This window comes from Lagenorhynchus albirostris, chromosome 9, assembly GCF_949774975.1.
Source record: "Lagenorhynchus albirostris chromosome 9, mLagAlb1.1, whole genome shotgun sequence".
Taxonomy (NCBI): Eukaryota; Metazoa; Chordata; class Mammalia; order Artiodactyla; family Delphinidae; genus Lagenorhynchus; species Lagenorhynchus albirostris.
This window is the reverse complement of record NC_083103.1, coordinates 6,242,934-6,258,727: the sequence shown is the minus strand read 5'-3', so window position 1 is coordinate 6,258,727 and position 15,794 is coordinate 6,242,934.

Sequence of the window (15,794 nt, the reverse complement as noted above, 5' to 3'; positions counted from 1 at the left end):
CATTTATACACTTAATGGGGGGGGCACAGCTGTGACACAAGTTTCCATGGAAGTACATGAAGAACTGAGGTTTAAGGAACATTGCATTTGTGAGGCTGTGAGCGAAGACGATGAAGGCGTTTCACCGAGAGAACAACCCGTACCACGGTCAGGGACATAAGAATGCCGTCACATTCTGGGACATACAAATAGATCCCTTTGGCAGGCACGGCAGGAGGAGGGGACAGAGCTTCTGCGACAGCCGGTCTAGTTATGACCGGCCTGAGGGCTGAGTAAGAAGTGTGGATTTCATTTTAAAGGAGGGGCTCTCCACTCAATCAGACTCAGTCATCCTTCTAAGAGAAAATATTTTGTTACTATCCTGCAGTGAAATTCATCTGTAATAAAACCTATCTATATATGCAAAAGTTAATGTCAATAAAATACCCTAATTGTACTACCCAGGATAGAGAAAAGTATCTAGTGATAAAATAATGTGGGTTTGAATATGTTAATGCTCAGGCACAGTGAAGCAGTCTGATTCTGGCCCCTCTTTATAAAACCACTGTTCATGCAATGGCTGTGAATGCATACACAGTACAGGCGAACCGGCCACTCCAAGACCACTAGTTTGCTATTGGTGATGTGATTTTCTGAAAGGGTGACCAAGTCTTGGCAAAATTCCAAACAAAACAAAGTGCAGCTGTCCCTCTACATAGAGAGTCTCTGCGTTACTGAAAAATGCTGTGTATACTCGAACCTTACAAATAATACATTTTATCCATACATGAAATGTGATTAGTCTAAGAGAAAATTATCAACATGGTTTTCAAAAATAAATAATAGATTTTATTTTTAGTACTGTTTTAGATTTACAGAAGAGTTGAGTAAATAATACATAGAGATCCATATACTCACCCTTGCACTCCATTGCCCAGTTTCCCCTATTACTAACATCTTGTGTTAGTGTGGTACATTTGTTACAATTGTTAAACCAATATCAATATATTATTATTTTTTTTTAAATAAATTTATTTATTCATTTATTTAATTTTTGGCTACATTGGGTCTTCGCTGCTGCACACGGGCTTTCTCTAGTTGCAATGAGTGGAGGCTACTCTTTGTTGCGGGGCGCAGGCTTCTCATTGTGGTGGCTTCTCTTGTTGCAGAGCACAGGCTCTAGGCGCGCGGGCTTCAGTAGTTGTGGCACACGGGCTTCAGTAGTTGTGGCTCGCGGGCTCTAGAGTGCAGGCTCAGTAGTTGTGGTTCACGGGCTTAGTTGCTCCGCGGCATGTGGGATCTTCCCGGACCAGGGCTCGAACCCGTGTACCCTGCATTGGCAGGCGGATTCTTAACCACTGCACCACCAGGGAAGTCCAATATATTATTATTAACTATAGTCCGTAGTTTACATTAAGATTCACTCTTTGTGTTGTACAGTCTATGGGTTTTGACAAATGTATAATGTCATGTGTCCACTGTTACAGTTTCATGTAGAATAATTTCACTGCCCTAAAAGTCCCCTGTGCTTTACCTATTCACACCTTCCCTCCATCCCCTGAACCCCTGGCAGCCACTGATCTCTTTACTGTCAATATAGTTTTGCCTTTTCTGAAATGTCATATAGTTAGAATCATACAGTACATAGTCTTTTCCCAACCTCAGCACTACAGACATTTGGCTGGATAATTCTTGGTTGTGGGAGCTGTCCTGTTCATTGGAGGATGTTTAGCAGAGTCCTAGACCACACCCACTAGATGCCAGTAGCACCTTCCCCCAGTTGTGATAATCAATGTCTCCACACATTGCCAGTTTGCCCTGGGGGCAAAACTGCGCCTAGCTGAGAACTGATGTTCTGGAGTCTTTGTTCTCAGCTCTGTCAGACCCAACACCCTCTTTTTTTTTTAATTGAAGTATAGTTGATTTACAATGTTGTGTTAGTTTCAGGTGTACAGCAATATATATATATTCTTTTTCAAAATATTTTCCATTATAGATTATCAAAAAATATTGAATATAGTTCCCTGTGCTATACAGTAGGTCCTTGTTGTTTATCTTTTTTATATGTAGTAGTGTATATCTGTTAATCCCAAACTCCTAATTTATCCCTCCCCTGCTTTCCCCTTAGTTAAACATAAGTGTGTTTTCTATTTACAAACATTCTATTTCTGTTTTGTAAATAAGTTCATTTGTATCGTATTTTTATTTTTTAAAAATTTATTTATTTATTTATTTTTGGCTGCGTTGGGTCTTTGTTGATGCGCACGCGCTTTCTCTAGTTGCCGTGAGCGGCGGCTACTCTTCATTGCGGAGCTTGTGCTTTTCATTGCGGTGGCTTCTCTTGTTGCGGAGCACGGGCTCTAGGCACGCGGGCTTCAGTAGTTGTGGCTCGCGGGCTCTAGAGCATAGGTTCCGTAGTTGTGGCGCACGGGCTTAGTTGCTTCGCGGCATGTGGGATCTTCCCGGACCAGGGATCAAACCCGTGTCCCCTACATCCTTAACCACTGCGCCACCAGGGAAGTCCCCACACTCGTTTCTATCTTCCTCCCTGACATCTCTTTGCTGATACGGGCCATGAAGAATTGGGGATTATTGTTGCCACAGTATAACATGGCCTACCATTACAGCTCTAACTTGTCAAGAAGTTCTTCCTGTTACTCTATTTAAAATTCCAAACCAATTTCCCCATCCCACAACCCTGCTCTACATTTTCTTTTTCCATAAACTTAACACCTCCTAATTTTTTTTTTCTTTTTTGGCCACGCCACATGGCTTGCAGGGCCTCAGTTCTCCCACCAGGGATTGAACCCCTGCCACAGCAGTGAAAGCCCAGGATACTAACCACTAGGCCACCAGGGAACTCCCTCTCCTAATTTTCTTAGACAGAATGTCCGTTGTTTGGTCTGTCTGTCCTCACTAGACTGTAAGCTTCACAGGGGGAGAAACATTCATCTGGTTCGTACACTGATGTATCCCAAGTGTCTTGAGCAGGATCTAGCATGAATATTTGTTGAATGAATGAATAATGCTTTCCTACTTGTATATAACAAGTTTTTTTCCTCCATGAATGTTAATGGGAATCTTTCTGTATCTGTGGAATCTAGTACCTTCAGGATACAGCTTTGTTCTATCCTTTCATGTGATTCCTCCTCTCCCCTAGGACATGTGTGCTTTTTCCATCTATGAGCTCTTTATATATAAAGGCCATTCCTTGTTTTGGAAAAGTGTGATACTATATCTTTTAATAATTTTACTGTGCATTGTCTTCTGATCTCTTCACTGGGAATGCCAGTTATCCTATGTTTGACTTCACTTATGAATCTTCCATCTCTATCATCTTCTTTATAATCATTTTACATTGTTGCTCCCTCCCACTATGTTCTGGTTCAGATATAGGAATCTTACTCAATTCCAGCCAATGAAACCAGTGGGATAGACCTGTAGGGGAGGGTGTCTGTCAGAATCCTGGGACCGAAGCAGATAGCACAAACTGGGACAACAGTATTATCTACAAAGCTATGGTTTAGAGAAACAAGGGTCGGAGAGCAAGAGCAGAGGGCCATCACCACACCTCAGCCTGAATTTAGAAAGTGGGAGCTGTATGGAGAGAGGGCTCTAGTCTTTGATACAGAAACTGCCACCAGTCCATGGTGGCCCAGCAGAAATGGAGCTGGGAGGTTTGAATACCTCGAACTCACTCTCCTCCTGCCTTCTATTCTCTTGCCAAGGACTCCTGTTGGCCACATTGCCTGGCAACAAATGGGCAAAGGAGCCCACTGATGCTATTGTAGAGGTCGCCCTCCCAGGGCTTGGAGCAAGCTAGAGAAGGTGGCAAGTGGGTCTGGAGGTGCAAATGGAAAATAACCAGTACCAGAGATTTGGTGGGGAGGAAGCTTCCTCTCTTCTGAGAAAGAGATCCAGGAATAGAAAGACCTGCTCTCTTTCTCCTCTGGATATTAACCACTGACGTCAGCTTCTCCCATTCAAACGATGAACCTCATCCTGAGTCTGGCAGAACAGAGACATGGGATGATCCTGAGTCCTTGACGATATTCTCAGAAGTTTAAATCAACCACCCTTCCTCTGGATTTCCCCATCTGTGAGATATTACATTTAATTATTTTTAAACCACTTTGAGTTGATTTTCTTTTACTTGCAGCTGAACGCTTGATACATGGATGATAGTGAGCTGCCTTGAGTGGCTTCTAGCTACTAATAAATAAAGTTCTGTGGATTCAAATTTTCTATTTATGGGTGGTGATTGTGAAACCTAATAGCACAATCTTTTTTTTTGGCTGTGCTGTGCAGCTTGCAGGATCTTAGTTCCCTGACCAGGGATTGAACCTGGGCCAGGGCAGTGAAAGTGCCAAGTCCTAACCACTGGACCGCCTAATAATACAAATTCAGAACCGGGTAAACATCAATTCTAGGAATGCAATATAGAATAATGAACCTCTTATAAATCAAGGTGTGAGCAGGCATAATTCACTGTCACCATAACTGGCTGTCGTAGGGAAACTCATGGAGGCTGTGGTAAGTTAACTGCATTCGTGGCCCCAGTTTCTGGCCTCTCTGCATCCACACCATTTGCCCTGGAACTCTGTGGTCTCCTCACACTCTGATGCAGGGTTGAATTTGTGACTGATTTGGCCATATAGAACGTGGAGAAAGTAACACAATGTCATGCCTTGGCCTCAGAAGGCTTTGTATGCCACTTCTCTCTAGGAACCCTGTCACCTCCGTGTGGACAAGCACAGGCTTGGGTGCTAGAGGATGAGAGACCACATGGAAGAGAGCCCAGCTGTCCCTTTCAAGACTATACTGGACCAGCCTACATTCAGCTGATCCCCAAACATGTGGGAGATCCCAACCAACATCAGCAGAATTGCCTACCCAACTCACAGCTGACCACAAAGCATTAACTGAACACATCCAACACCAGAAGAACTGCCCAGATAATCCATAGACTTGTGTGCAATAATAAATGTGTAATGTTTTAAGCTACCATGCTTTGGGGTTGTTTGTTACAAAGCGATAACTAACTGATACAGAATCTCAAGGATTAACAAATCTGAACAGATATGATGCACAAAGATTCACATAAAGTGCACAAAGGTTGACCCCACTGAGTGTAGGAATAATGTGGAATTTTTAATCTCTTTTTAAAAAAATTATTTATTTATTTACTTATTTGGCTGCACCAGGTCTTAGTTGAGGCACTCGGGATCTTTGTTGTGGCATGCAGGAGGGATCTAGTTCCTTGACCAGGGATCGAACCCGGGTGCCCTGTATTGGGAGCACAGAGTCTTAACCACTGGATCACCAGGGAAGTCCCGGAAATTTTTATCTTCAACCAGTGGCCTACCTGCAACACGTGGATTATGGTTGGCTTATAAGAATTTACTAGATATGGCTCCAATTGAAAATGCTCATGAGACAGTTCACAGCTCTGCCTGGTGGAAATTAGAACTGAACAGCTATGGGAAACCACAGCTGAGGGGCACATCCTTGTGGCCATCCCTGGGAGCCACTCAGGGACAGATAAGGAATTGGTGGGAAATTACACATGTATGATCATAACCTAATGGTGGAATAGTGAATGGATAAGGAATTTACCAACTGGTCTCAAACTGTCCTACCCCTAGAGACTTTCTGGAGCTACTAACTGTTCCAGAGACCATTGATGTCAGGAGGCAGAAAGGGTCTATATGGGCAACTATAAGCACACCTTGTAAGAGAAACTTTGGGGTCAGAAAGAGAGGACACCCTAATATCAGTCAGCAGCTGGAGGAAACAGTAGGAAAACATTTAGGAGAAGCTACTTGGGGACACATCTGGGAAAGTCTAGATAAAGGTCACTTCTGGATGGATTTCTCCAGCCCTTTCAGAATTGCCATATTGGCAGCAAATCCTGTTTACAAGCTCACGGGAAAACAGCAGAGCCATCCAGGATGAAGGAAAGGGGTTGACTTAGTTGGTATCCCTTGAATGGGACAAGATGGCCATTGACAGGCCTTGGAAGTCCACGATCTGGTAAGTGGAATTATTGTCACCCACGTGGGGACAACAAGCCTTGTAGTTGATGGTTCACTGTAAATTCCTGAAAAACCTAAACCATGCTGGTTGCAGTGCCTTTAGCTTTAGAAATTGTGACCAGCAGCCCCTTGGATTCCCTTTAATGGTTAACACTCAATCCTTTGGGATCCTCAAGTGGCTTAGCAAAGAATAATGGGTAAGACAGGAGCTGCAGCTGAGGTACAGGGTTTGAATCTCCACGAATTCCCAGTTGAAAACAGAGCAACTAGATAATATAACCAAATCCTGTGGGGGATTTTTACACCAAAACTAGGTGATAAAGTGTGTCCTTCAACCCAAAATACAAGTTGGTAAGAATAAACCACCAACAGCCCCCAGAGACCTTCATGGAGTCAGCACCTCTGCAGGAAAACAAGAAAACCATAGACCTGAGAACAGTTACTCTCTGGAAAATTCACAGGTCAGTTTTAAAGCAGCAAGCTGAAACCAGGAGGCATTATTTTCACCCCAATAGTAGATAATAGCAAGGGACCCAGCATAAGCAGGAAGACTGCATTAGAAGATACCAATACAATTTGAAAATATATATATATATATATAAAAATATATATTATATATATAATATGTATATTATATATTATATTATATATAATATATTTTTATACTATATTATATATATATAAGACAAACTGGAACATCTAGGACCTATGAACTCTCAAAACCTCAGGAGGTGAGGGAGAGTTCCTGCCCCTCTCCTGACCTTGGGCTACTCCATTTGCTCCATTGTCCACGGAGGAATAGCCCGGGATGAGCTAGTCCCTCAGTCTCTCTTGTCAAAGAGGTAGAGTCTCAGAGGAATGTGCTGGACTCCCTGTTATCCAGCCACCTCATCCTAAAATGCCTAGATCAGGGACCTAGAGGCCTGGGCTCCATCCATGGCTGCTCAAACTTTGGGCAAAACATTTCACTTCTCTGGGTCTCAGTCTCGTTATTGGTAAAATGGGAATAATTTTAATGAGTGCTGTCCTGCTTATCTCAAGAGGCTATGAGCTGGATCAAAAGAGACCATGGGTTTGGAAGTGAAGGGGTCACAAACGCCTTTCGCACAGTCATGAGTTCAGGTGGTGGTTCTGCCCGGTACAGCCGTAGGATCTTAGGCAAGCCCAACTTCTCTAAGCCTGTTTTTCTCACCTGTAAAATGGTAGTAGCTGTGGTCATCGTCATCATCTTCATCACCATCTGCATTGCAAGGTTGCTGTGAGAATGAAATGATATGGGGGAAGCCCTTAGCAGCGATCGACACATCGGGAGCAGTCATTAAACGTTAACTACTGATGTTATAATGATGTCTTTGTTCATTAGGGTCTTAATGTGAGGACCGTCGAGATCCTTTATGCTCTTCCCTCTCACAAACGCTAGAGGACGACATAGACGGCGAGACCCCAGCCACAGCACGCCAGACGCAGCGACATTACCCGCCACGCGGTGGCGCTAAGCCACATTATGTCATTTTCCGCAGAGTTTGGGGAGCAGAGAGAGGTGACGGAGTGGGAGAGTAGATGAAGGTAAAGGGGAACCCTGGGAACTGAGGATGCTTGAACCAAAAGATCAGGGATCCCTGCCGGAATTGAGTAGCTCCCGAGTTCCCAGGACATAATAGAGTCAGTAGAGATGAATGGGTCTTGGAGCCCTTTTGAATACGAGGGCACCCGCTCCTTCCCAGTGCCGGGTCTGCATCCCCTTTCCTGGGGCAGCCTCTAAGCCTGGACGCCTGAAAGAGGGAGCGCGCTCCTCCTTCCTTCGCGGTAGCTCATTCATCTGCGGCCGCGGCACGCCGTTGCCATGGAGACCTGATGCAGGCTATGGGGAGGGAGGCCCCGGGTGACGTCTGCGCTGCTAGCAGCTGGTCTCTCGCGGCCTCCCAGTTCTTGCCTATTTTGGAAGAGAGCCGCAGCCCTTCTGCTGATGCGCGCGCGCTGGCGCCTTTTAAAGGCAACCGGCGGAGTGGCGGCTCAGCCAGAGCCCGAGAGCTGCCCCCGCCCCCGAGCCCCGCGCGGGGCCTGGGCCCGGGAAGACTCCGGTGCCATGCCCCCGCCTCCCAATCTTAGCGTCCTCCACTCACTTTGGGGAAATTTCAACCTCGGAGAAAGGAGGTCCTGCCCTTGCCCCCTCCCCACCACATCCCCCCATCTCTCTCCAACCGGGAGACTCTTCTTCCATAGAAGCCTTGGAAGGAAACAAGATGCCAGGCCTAGCGCGTTTGGGGATCCTCTCTGGACAAGGCCACAGAGTGAAAACACCAGGTGAGGACTTCTCTGCTGGCCGGGCTACCCTGGGTCTCTGGTGACCCATGCCCCTCCAGCCTCCTGCCTTAGGCTTTTTCTCCTTGGGCACATCCTGAGGTCAGGTTAGGATCTTAGCTGGAAGGACCCTCACCAGTTTCTCCAACCCTCTCATTAAACTGAAAGAGAAACTGAGGCCCAGAGAAGAGTAGTGACTTGACCAAGGTCACATGGCACGTTCCTGGACAACATGGGCCAGAGCTCAGGGATGCTGACTTCCTAGCCAAAGATCATTCCCCCGGTGCTTAACATTGAGAATACCTGGCACGCTGTGCCAGCCTCCGGCTCCTGCCTTGTACCCAGTAGAGGGGCTGGATAACTTTTGCAGCAGTGGCACCGGCTGCTTCTTTTTCCCCAGCAGAGTCCAGACCTAGGTAGGCTTTCTGGATCGATGATCACTTTGGGCAAGCTTCTGGATCCCATGGACTCCATGACCAACAAACCAGATTGCTGCTTACAAACATCTGCTTCCGTCAAAAGCTTATGGCAGCCCACCAGCTCTCTGGAACTTTCTGGAGCCAAACCTTCTCCATACTGCTTGCAGATGCCAGTTGGCTTCTGGTTGGAGATGTGGCCTTCAGGCTCTGGCAGGGCTCGCCAGGGCCCTGTGGACCCAGCTCTTTGGACTCTGCCCCCCCCCCCCAATCCTGATGATGCCTGTACTCTCTCCGCAGCACCTGCAGGGGTGTTTGACCAGGACTCACTGAAGACAGCTGTGAAGTACTTGACCATGCCCGAGGAGCTATCGATACATAGGTTTCCAGACATCTCTGGGCCCCTACTCTGGACCAGGGCTTGGGCCCCAAAGGTGGATATGATCCAGCCCAACTGTGGGCACCAAGTCTGGCAAAGGAGAGAGGTTCATGTTCTGGAGAAGTTAGCCCTGGACTTGAATGGCTCTTCCCAGGGGCATCCATTGTTAGGGCCAAGACTTCAATGCACAGAAGGGGAAACTGAGGCAGCCCTCCAAGAGACGTTATTTGCCAGGGTCACACAACAAGTCAGTGCATTGTTGAGACTAAGACCCTAGAACCCTGCCTCCTGGCCCAGGCTCTCTCCCTCTACACCTTGATCTCAGAGACCAGCCTTTGAGAGGTGCTCAAAAGGTCATTGTGCTGTGAGCCAGGTCCTTGGTTCAGGGTCCCCCTCTACTAAGTGTTGGCTGTGTCACTTGGGGCACTCCATTCTCTGCATGAGGCCTCAGTCACTCCAGGTGGATGATCTCTGAGGGGCCCCCACTTCACCTGTGAGTCTGGGATCCTCTGAATGGGGTGTCTTGCCAGGCTGTGGACTCTCTCTGTGGTGGTCTGTGGGACACTTCTGGGGGTGTTTTCTTCCTCCCACCAGACCGAAGCTAAACAATACTGGAAGTAGTAGTCGCTTCAACCACAGGCTGTGCAGACCACCCGAGGATGACCTGGGGTCTGTTTTATACACCTTGGAACCTATCAGATTCCCCCAGCAGTGAGTCCCCTGGTGCTCTTAGCACAGACCTGTGAAAATGGCCCCTGATGGGTTGGGTTTGAAGAAGGAAAACCATACCAGCCCTGTGCCCCCATGCCCTCAAGGCCAGGTCTGCAGGGCCCAATATGGGCTGAGGACTTGGTCCTCTGGGAGACTTCAGGCCCACTGAGACCCTAGCACTGGTCACATGGGCTCATCCCCACCTGAAAGTGGGTCTCAGGGCAGCAGCGTTTGACTTCTAAAGCCTGAGAGGCACTGGCCAGGGGGTACCTGGGCCCAGAGATGCTCAGGGTGCCGGAGATGGGAGGGCCGTTCCAAGCCAAGGGGTCCAACCCACTCACCTGCCATTTTGCAAATAGGGAAACTGAGGCCCAAAGAGTGGAAGGCGCTTACATAACACCCCAGCAGGCTGGTGGCAGAGCTAGGACCAGAACCCATGTCTTTAGATCCTCCTGTCCAGGACTCTTTCCTCCCCCACATCGAACATAATCTGCTGACATCTAGACTGAGCCCACCTCCGAGTCTTTCCAGACCTTCGAATCCTTGACAGACGGCTTCTCCAGCCCTCCCCTGTCTGCACTGGGTGATTCAGGAGCTTTCCCCTCAACCGGTGGTCCTTTCTCCTAAAGCTTCCTGGTGTCCCCTTTCCATTTGTCTAGGGTTCATCTTTTCCTGGTTCCAGAAGCTTCTCTGTCAACAGATGATAACTGCGGCTAACGCCCCTTCTTGCCACGGTTTGACCAACTCCCTGCAGTTCCATCATTCCCAGGGGTGGGGGGTCATCATTCTCCCAGCTCTTGGGGGGTCTATTTGTTGCTCCTAGGGCTTCCCTTCTGTCACTGGCCTGGGCCCAGGCCTGCTGCTCTTCCATGGTCACCCCAGCCTTGCATCCCATCAGTCTCCTCTGGGACTTCATGGGTCATTCCCTGCAGACTTCCTCTCTGCTGGGCCCAGGTTCCAGTGGAAATAACAATAACAACCCAGGCGTCATGGGTTGCTGTGAGTTGTGAATGAGTTAATGCATGATTAGGCGTATAAGGCACAGGTAAGTATCCATAAACTCTCATGTTATGAGGTGCATTAGGTGGTAACAAGGAGTCCCTTGAACCTGGAGCCTATGATGGCCTAGGCACCTGGGGGGAGAAGGGGCGAAAGGGCCAGGAGGACCTTTGGTAACAGGGAGTGACGGGAGCCAGGAGGGTTTTAAGCTGGGGAAGAACACGGCCAGGTTGGCTTCTAGGAAAATAACAGGGGGAGCTTTGTCGCTGAGCACTGCTAGGGGCTCCATCCCCGGACATGTTGAGCAGTGCGGCCGCCAGCCGATGCCCAGGGAAGGAGCGCATGGGGACCCAGGCCAGAGCCCCTAGTATGACTTTGTGTGCATCCCTCAACCTCCCCAGGCCCCCAGCTGTCATCTCTGTCCTTCTCTTTGGAACTGCTGCAGCCCCCAGCCTGCCCCACCCCAGCTGGTGCTCTCAGACCAAGCTGCGCCAAGGCTGCAAAAAGCCAGTGGGTGTCCAGGCCCTGTTCCCACACTTACAGTGACAGAGCGTGTGCTACCTCCCAAACCAGCCCATGCTATCTCTTCAGAGCCTTGTTCAAAATCATATTTTCATAAAGTTAACAATGACTGACACTCCTTCATTCAACATTGATTGTACTCCTTTTGTGTGCCAGGCATTGTTCCAAGTACTTTAATGATTTAACTCAATTTCCTCATCAATCCTTTTTTTTTTTTTTTTTTTTTTTTTTGCGGTACGCGGGCCTCTCACTGTTGTGGCCTCTCCCGTTGCGGAGCACAGGCTCCCGGACGCGCAGGCTCAACGGCCATGGCTCACGGGCCCAGCCGCTCCGCGGCATGTGGGATCTTCCCGGACTGGGGCACGAACCCGTGTCCCCTGCATCGGCAGGCGGACCCTCAACCACTGCGCCACCAGGGAAGCCCTCTCATCAGTCCTTTGATGTAGGTGCTACTATTCTCCTTACATCCCTATTTGACAGACAGGTAAACTTAGGCACAAGAGGTTAAGTCACTTGCCCAATGTGAAGGAGCCAGGACTCCGAGTGGGCATCTCACCCCAGAGCCTCCTTCCTGGCCTCCACCCTCTCCTGCTCCTGCTTCTCCAAGCCTCAGGCTCCCTCCCACCTACCTGCCTTCCCACAAAGAACTTATTGGCTTTCTGCCCATGGACCCCTCTGCTCAAGGCTGAGCCACTTCATCTCAGTCCTGCCACAGGCGCCAAACCTGGTCGAAGTGGAGATTGGCCTCCCTTACCAGTGGCTGCCCCTCTGCACCTTCACACCGTACATCTGTAAACACAGCTACGGGCTTTGGTGGCTCCTTTTGTGGCTACATGTCCTGTGTTGTCTGATTTATGATACTGCACTCCGCCTACCCCACCCCACCTACTCAGCACAGCTGAACATGGTCAGCCAGTCACTTGACACCTGGCAACTCAGCCCAATCACACCTCCTCCGGGAAGCCAACCCAGGCTCCCAGGCTCTGTCATCCCTCATTTTGCTGTCCCCAAACACCCTGTATGCCTTCCTCCCAGCAGTCATTCCACTTAAATGGCTTGATCGGGTTCTCACTTTCTCACCAGCCTGGATGCTCCCTGAGGTTAAGACCAAGGCTGTGTTTCTAAACCACTGCATCACCAGTGGTTTAGCACAGAAGCTGGCACAAACTCAGCCCTCAGATGTGTGTGCGTGAATGAATGAATGAGTGACATACCTGAGGCCCTGCTCTGGGCCGGACCCTATGCTGGATGCTGAGAATACGAGACCAGGCATAGACGCTGGTGGGGGAGACAGACAAGCAAACAGGCGGTGACAATGTAGGATGAGAACTGCACTGATGAGGAAGCACAGGCGGCCGCGGGGGGCATTGAGGAGGGGCCCTGGACCCAACCGGAGGACCAGAGGACAAGGAGTTAGCCAGCTGGAGAGCGGTGATGGAGAGGATCCTGAAACTGGACTGAACTAATGACTGAATATGCGGAAGGTCTGTCTCCTCCCCCAGACCTCCAGCTCCCTGAGGGCAAGGCAGGCATCCTGCACTCCTTTCTCCCCTACAGTGCTTGGGGAAGTGTTGGGTCCCTGAACTGCATTTAAAGAGTGGTTTCAGTTGATTGATTTTCCTTCCCTCCTTGGAACATGGCTGGTCTGACACGCTCCTCACTGCGTTGCTTGTGCCACATCTTCTCTCAGCCCTGCCTTCAGACCCTGCCCTAGAAAAGCTGCATCTTTTCCCACCTGAGCTACACTCTCCCCCTCACACCCTCTCCATGGTTCCGTGCCCCTCACCTTCTCTGCTCAGCCCACCCACCTGGCTCTGACCGTCTCAATGTGTGGGCGCCAGCGTGTACCTTCTTCACATGAGATTTGTTGATTTCATAACCATAAATAGATGAAATGTTCTGAATACTTCCCTATGCAAGTAGAATTGGGGGAGTGATAACATAATGAAAAGACCTTAAGAGAAAGAAAACAGCCTGCTAGGGTGCGCCTTTGTACAAACCAACATGAGGATTATCTTTTCACTGCAGACTGGTGGACCCTAGCCCCAGGATGGGGGAGGTTCTTGGGAATCTGTTAGAAAACGTTTACATGGTTTCAAACTCATGGATTCAAAAGAACAACCTAGTTAAGAGTAGCAAGAAGTAGAAATCAGGAGACCTGGGTTCTAATTCTGGATTTATCTCATTCTAGCTGTGTGACCCTGGACAAGTTACTAAACTTCTCTGAGAAAGTGGATAGAGATTCTTCCCCTGGGTTAGACTGGAGGCTCTAGGAGGCCTGAGACCCCACAGTACTGTCATTTTCCTCCCAACAGGACATTTTGTCTTCTTGTTTAATACCTTAATCACCACCCAAAATGCAGTCTTGAGACTGGGGTTGGGGTAGGATGGAATGGAGTATCCTGACTCTTAATTGCTAACTCCAACTCATGTTGCCATGGGGACAGGATGCGGAACATCAGTTCTGCATGGGGAGGCTACATCCACACAGCTACAGAGTGGCTAGAAGCTAGTAAGGAGCCTAGCCCATAGGGCTTCCCAATCTCTTCACCCTTAAGGAGTACAGGGACACTACTGCTCCATGGCATTTGGAAGAGTAAAGGGAGATGAAATGACATTTTGGTATGCCCTGGGTCCAGAGAGCTTCTGGTTGAGAAAGAGAGAGATGAGCAAAGATATTCCTAGCGTGAACTCATCCTCTACTCCAAAAGAAAACAATCTTTTTCTGTAAAGTGTCAGTTTGTAAATATTTTAGGCTTTCAGGCCATATGGTCTCTGTTGCAGCTGCTCAACTCTGCCATTGTAGGGTGAAAACAGCCATAGACAATATATAAACAAATGGATGTGGTTGTGTGCCAATAAAACTTTATTTGCAAAAGCACTTTGTGGGTTATATTTGGCATGCAAGTCAGAGTTTGCAGACTTCAACTCTACTCCAAGGTACAAGAGAAAGCCTGGACTTGGGAGCAAGAGCTCGGCTTAAGGCTCAGCATCGCCAATAACTTGCTGTGTGACTTTGAGTAAGTCATTGTGTCTGAGCCTCAGTTTCACTGTTTATCAAATGAGCATAATACTATCAACCTGATTTGGCATGAGAATAGGTCTAACAGGTCAGAACAGATCTGAAGTCTTTTCATCCCTCTGTTCCATCACTTCAGGTAGAGCTAACCCCCTCCTCAGGCCATGCCCTTGCCTGCTGAGGTTGGGCAGGAGCCTGCTGGAAGGGAGGAGGTGTTTCCCTCTAGAATCAGATTCTTGGTCTGGCTTTCCAGTCTCCAGCCCCAAGTGACCCCATTTATGCAGCAAGCCAAACACAGGAAGAAATGAGGAATCCCTTCATTTCCACCATGCAGTCATTTGGCAGGAGGCTACAGTTCACTTGAGAAAGTGATGTGGCTGCAGTGGCTGGTGGCCAGGCTTCAGAGGAGGCATTTGAGACTCAGGCTGGGACTAGAGTTTGGAAAGGTAAGCTTCAATGCTCTTCTAGATTGTTCACCTATGACCCCAATTTCCCTGGGGTCCAAGTCAAGCAGCTGCACCTGTGACCTGGTGGTGACTTGCAGCACCACCAGTTGCCTTAATGGACCTGTCTTGAGCCATCTTGTCTGTCTGTCTGACCTGACAACCACTGAGATTTTGCATCCTTTGGCATCTTGTCATCTGTTCCGAAGACCCATCAAGTGATTCATTCATTCATTCATTCATATTTTCCCTCTCTCTCTCTTTCTCTCTCTCTCTCCCTCCCTCCCTCCCTCTTTATCCTTCTCATAGACACATTTGTCCAGAGCCATACAGGATACACCTTGACAGCTCTCTGTCTAGATCCTTGCCCCAAGTCTCCAGAAAATTAGCCTTAATCAGGAATCTCCATGCTGTTTTAAAGAAACAGACTCCCCATTCACCCTCCAGCTCCCTCCCAGCAGGTCATCCTCCCTGAAATCTCTGGAAAAGATATACCTTCTCTTCTCTGATAGAGGCTGAGGGGTGATGTCCCTCCAGGTCCCCAGTAAAGCCATGTAAGACAGGGGCAAGGGATCTCACGGCCTGTTCTTGCTATAAAAATCCCTTTTTCGGAAAAAATAATAAAGAAATAAATCAGCCAATCCCTCCTCGATGCCATCACCTCTTCTTGGTGATTTTTCGGGGAAGGAGTGGGCGGGGTTGCCATGGCAACAGATGCGAGCTTGTCTCGGTAAAGAAGGGACCTTGATATTTTTTCTCTCTCTCATTCTCTCTTTCAGTTGTGTATGTGTGTGCGTGTGTGTGTGTGCGCTGCGCATGCTTGTGCCCACACCAGGAATTTTTTTTTTTTTTTTTAGAACTAAAGAAAGCCCTTCTCTTTCCTCAGCTCCCCAAATATGGAGTGATGGAAAACCATTTACTCCTGCAGGCCAGGGACAATTCAGGATGGTTCAAGAGAAAAGGAAGAGGTCATACGGGGCTCCTTTCCTC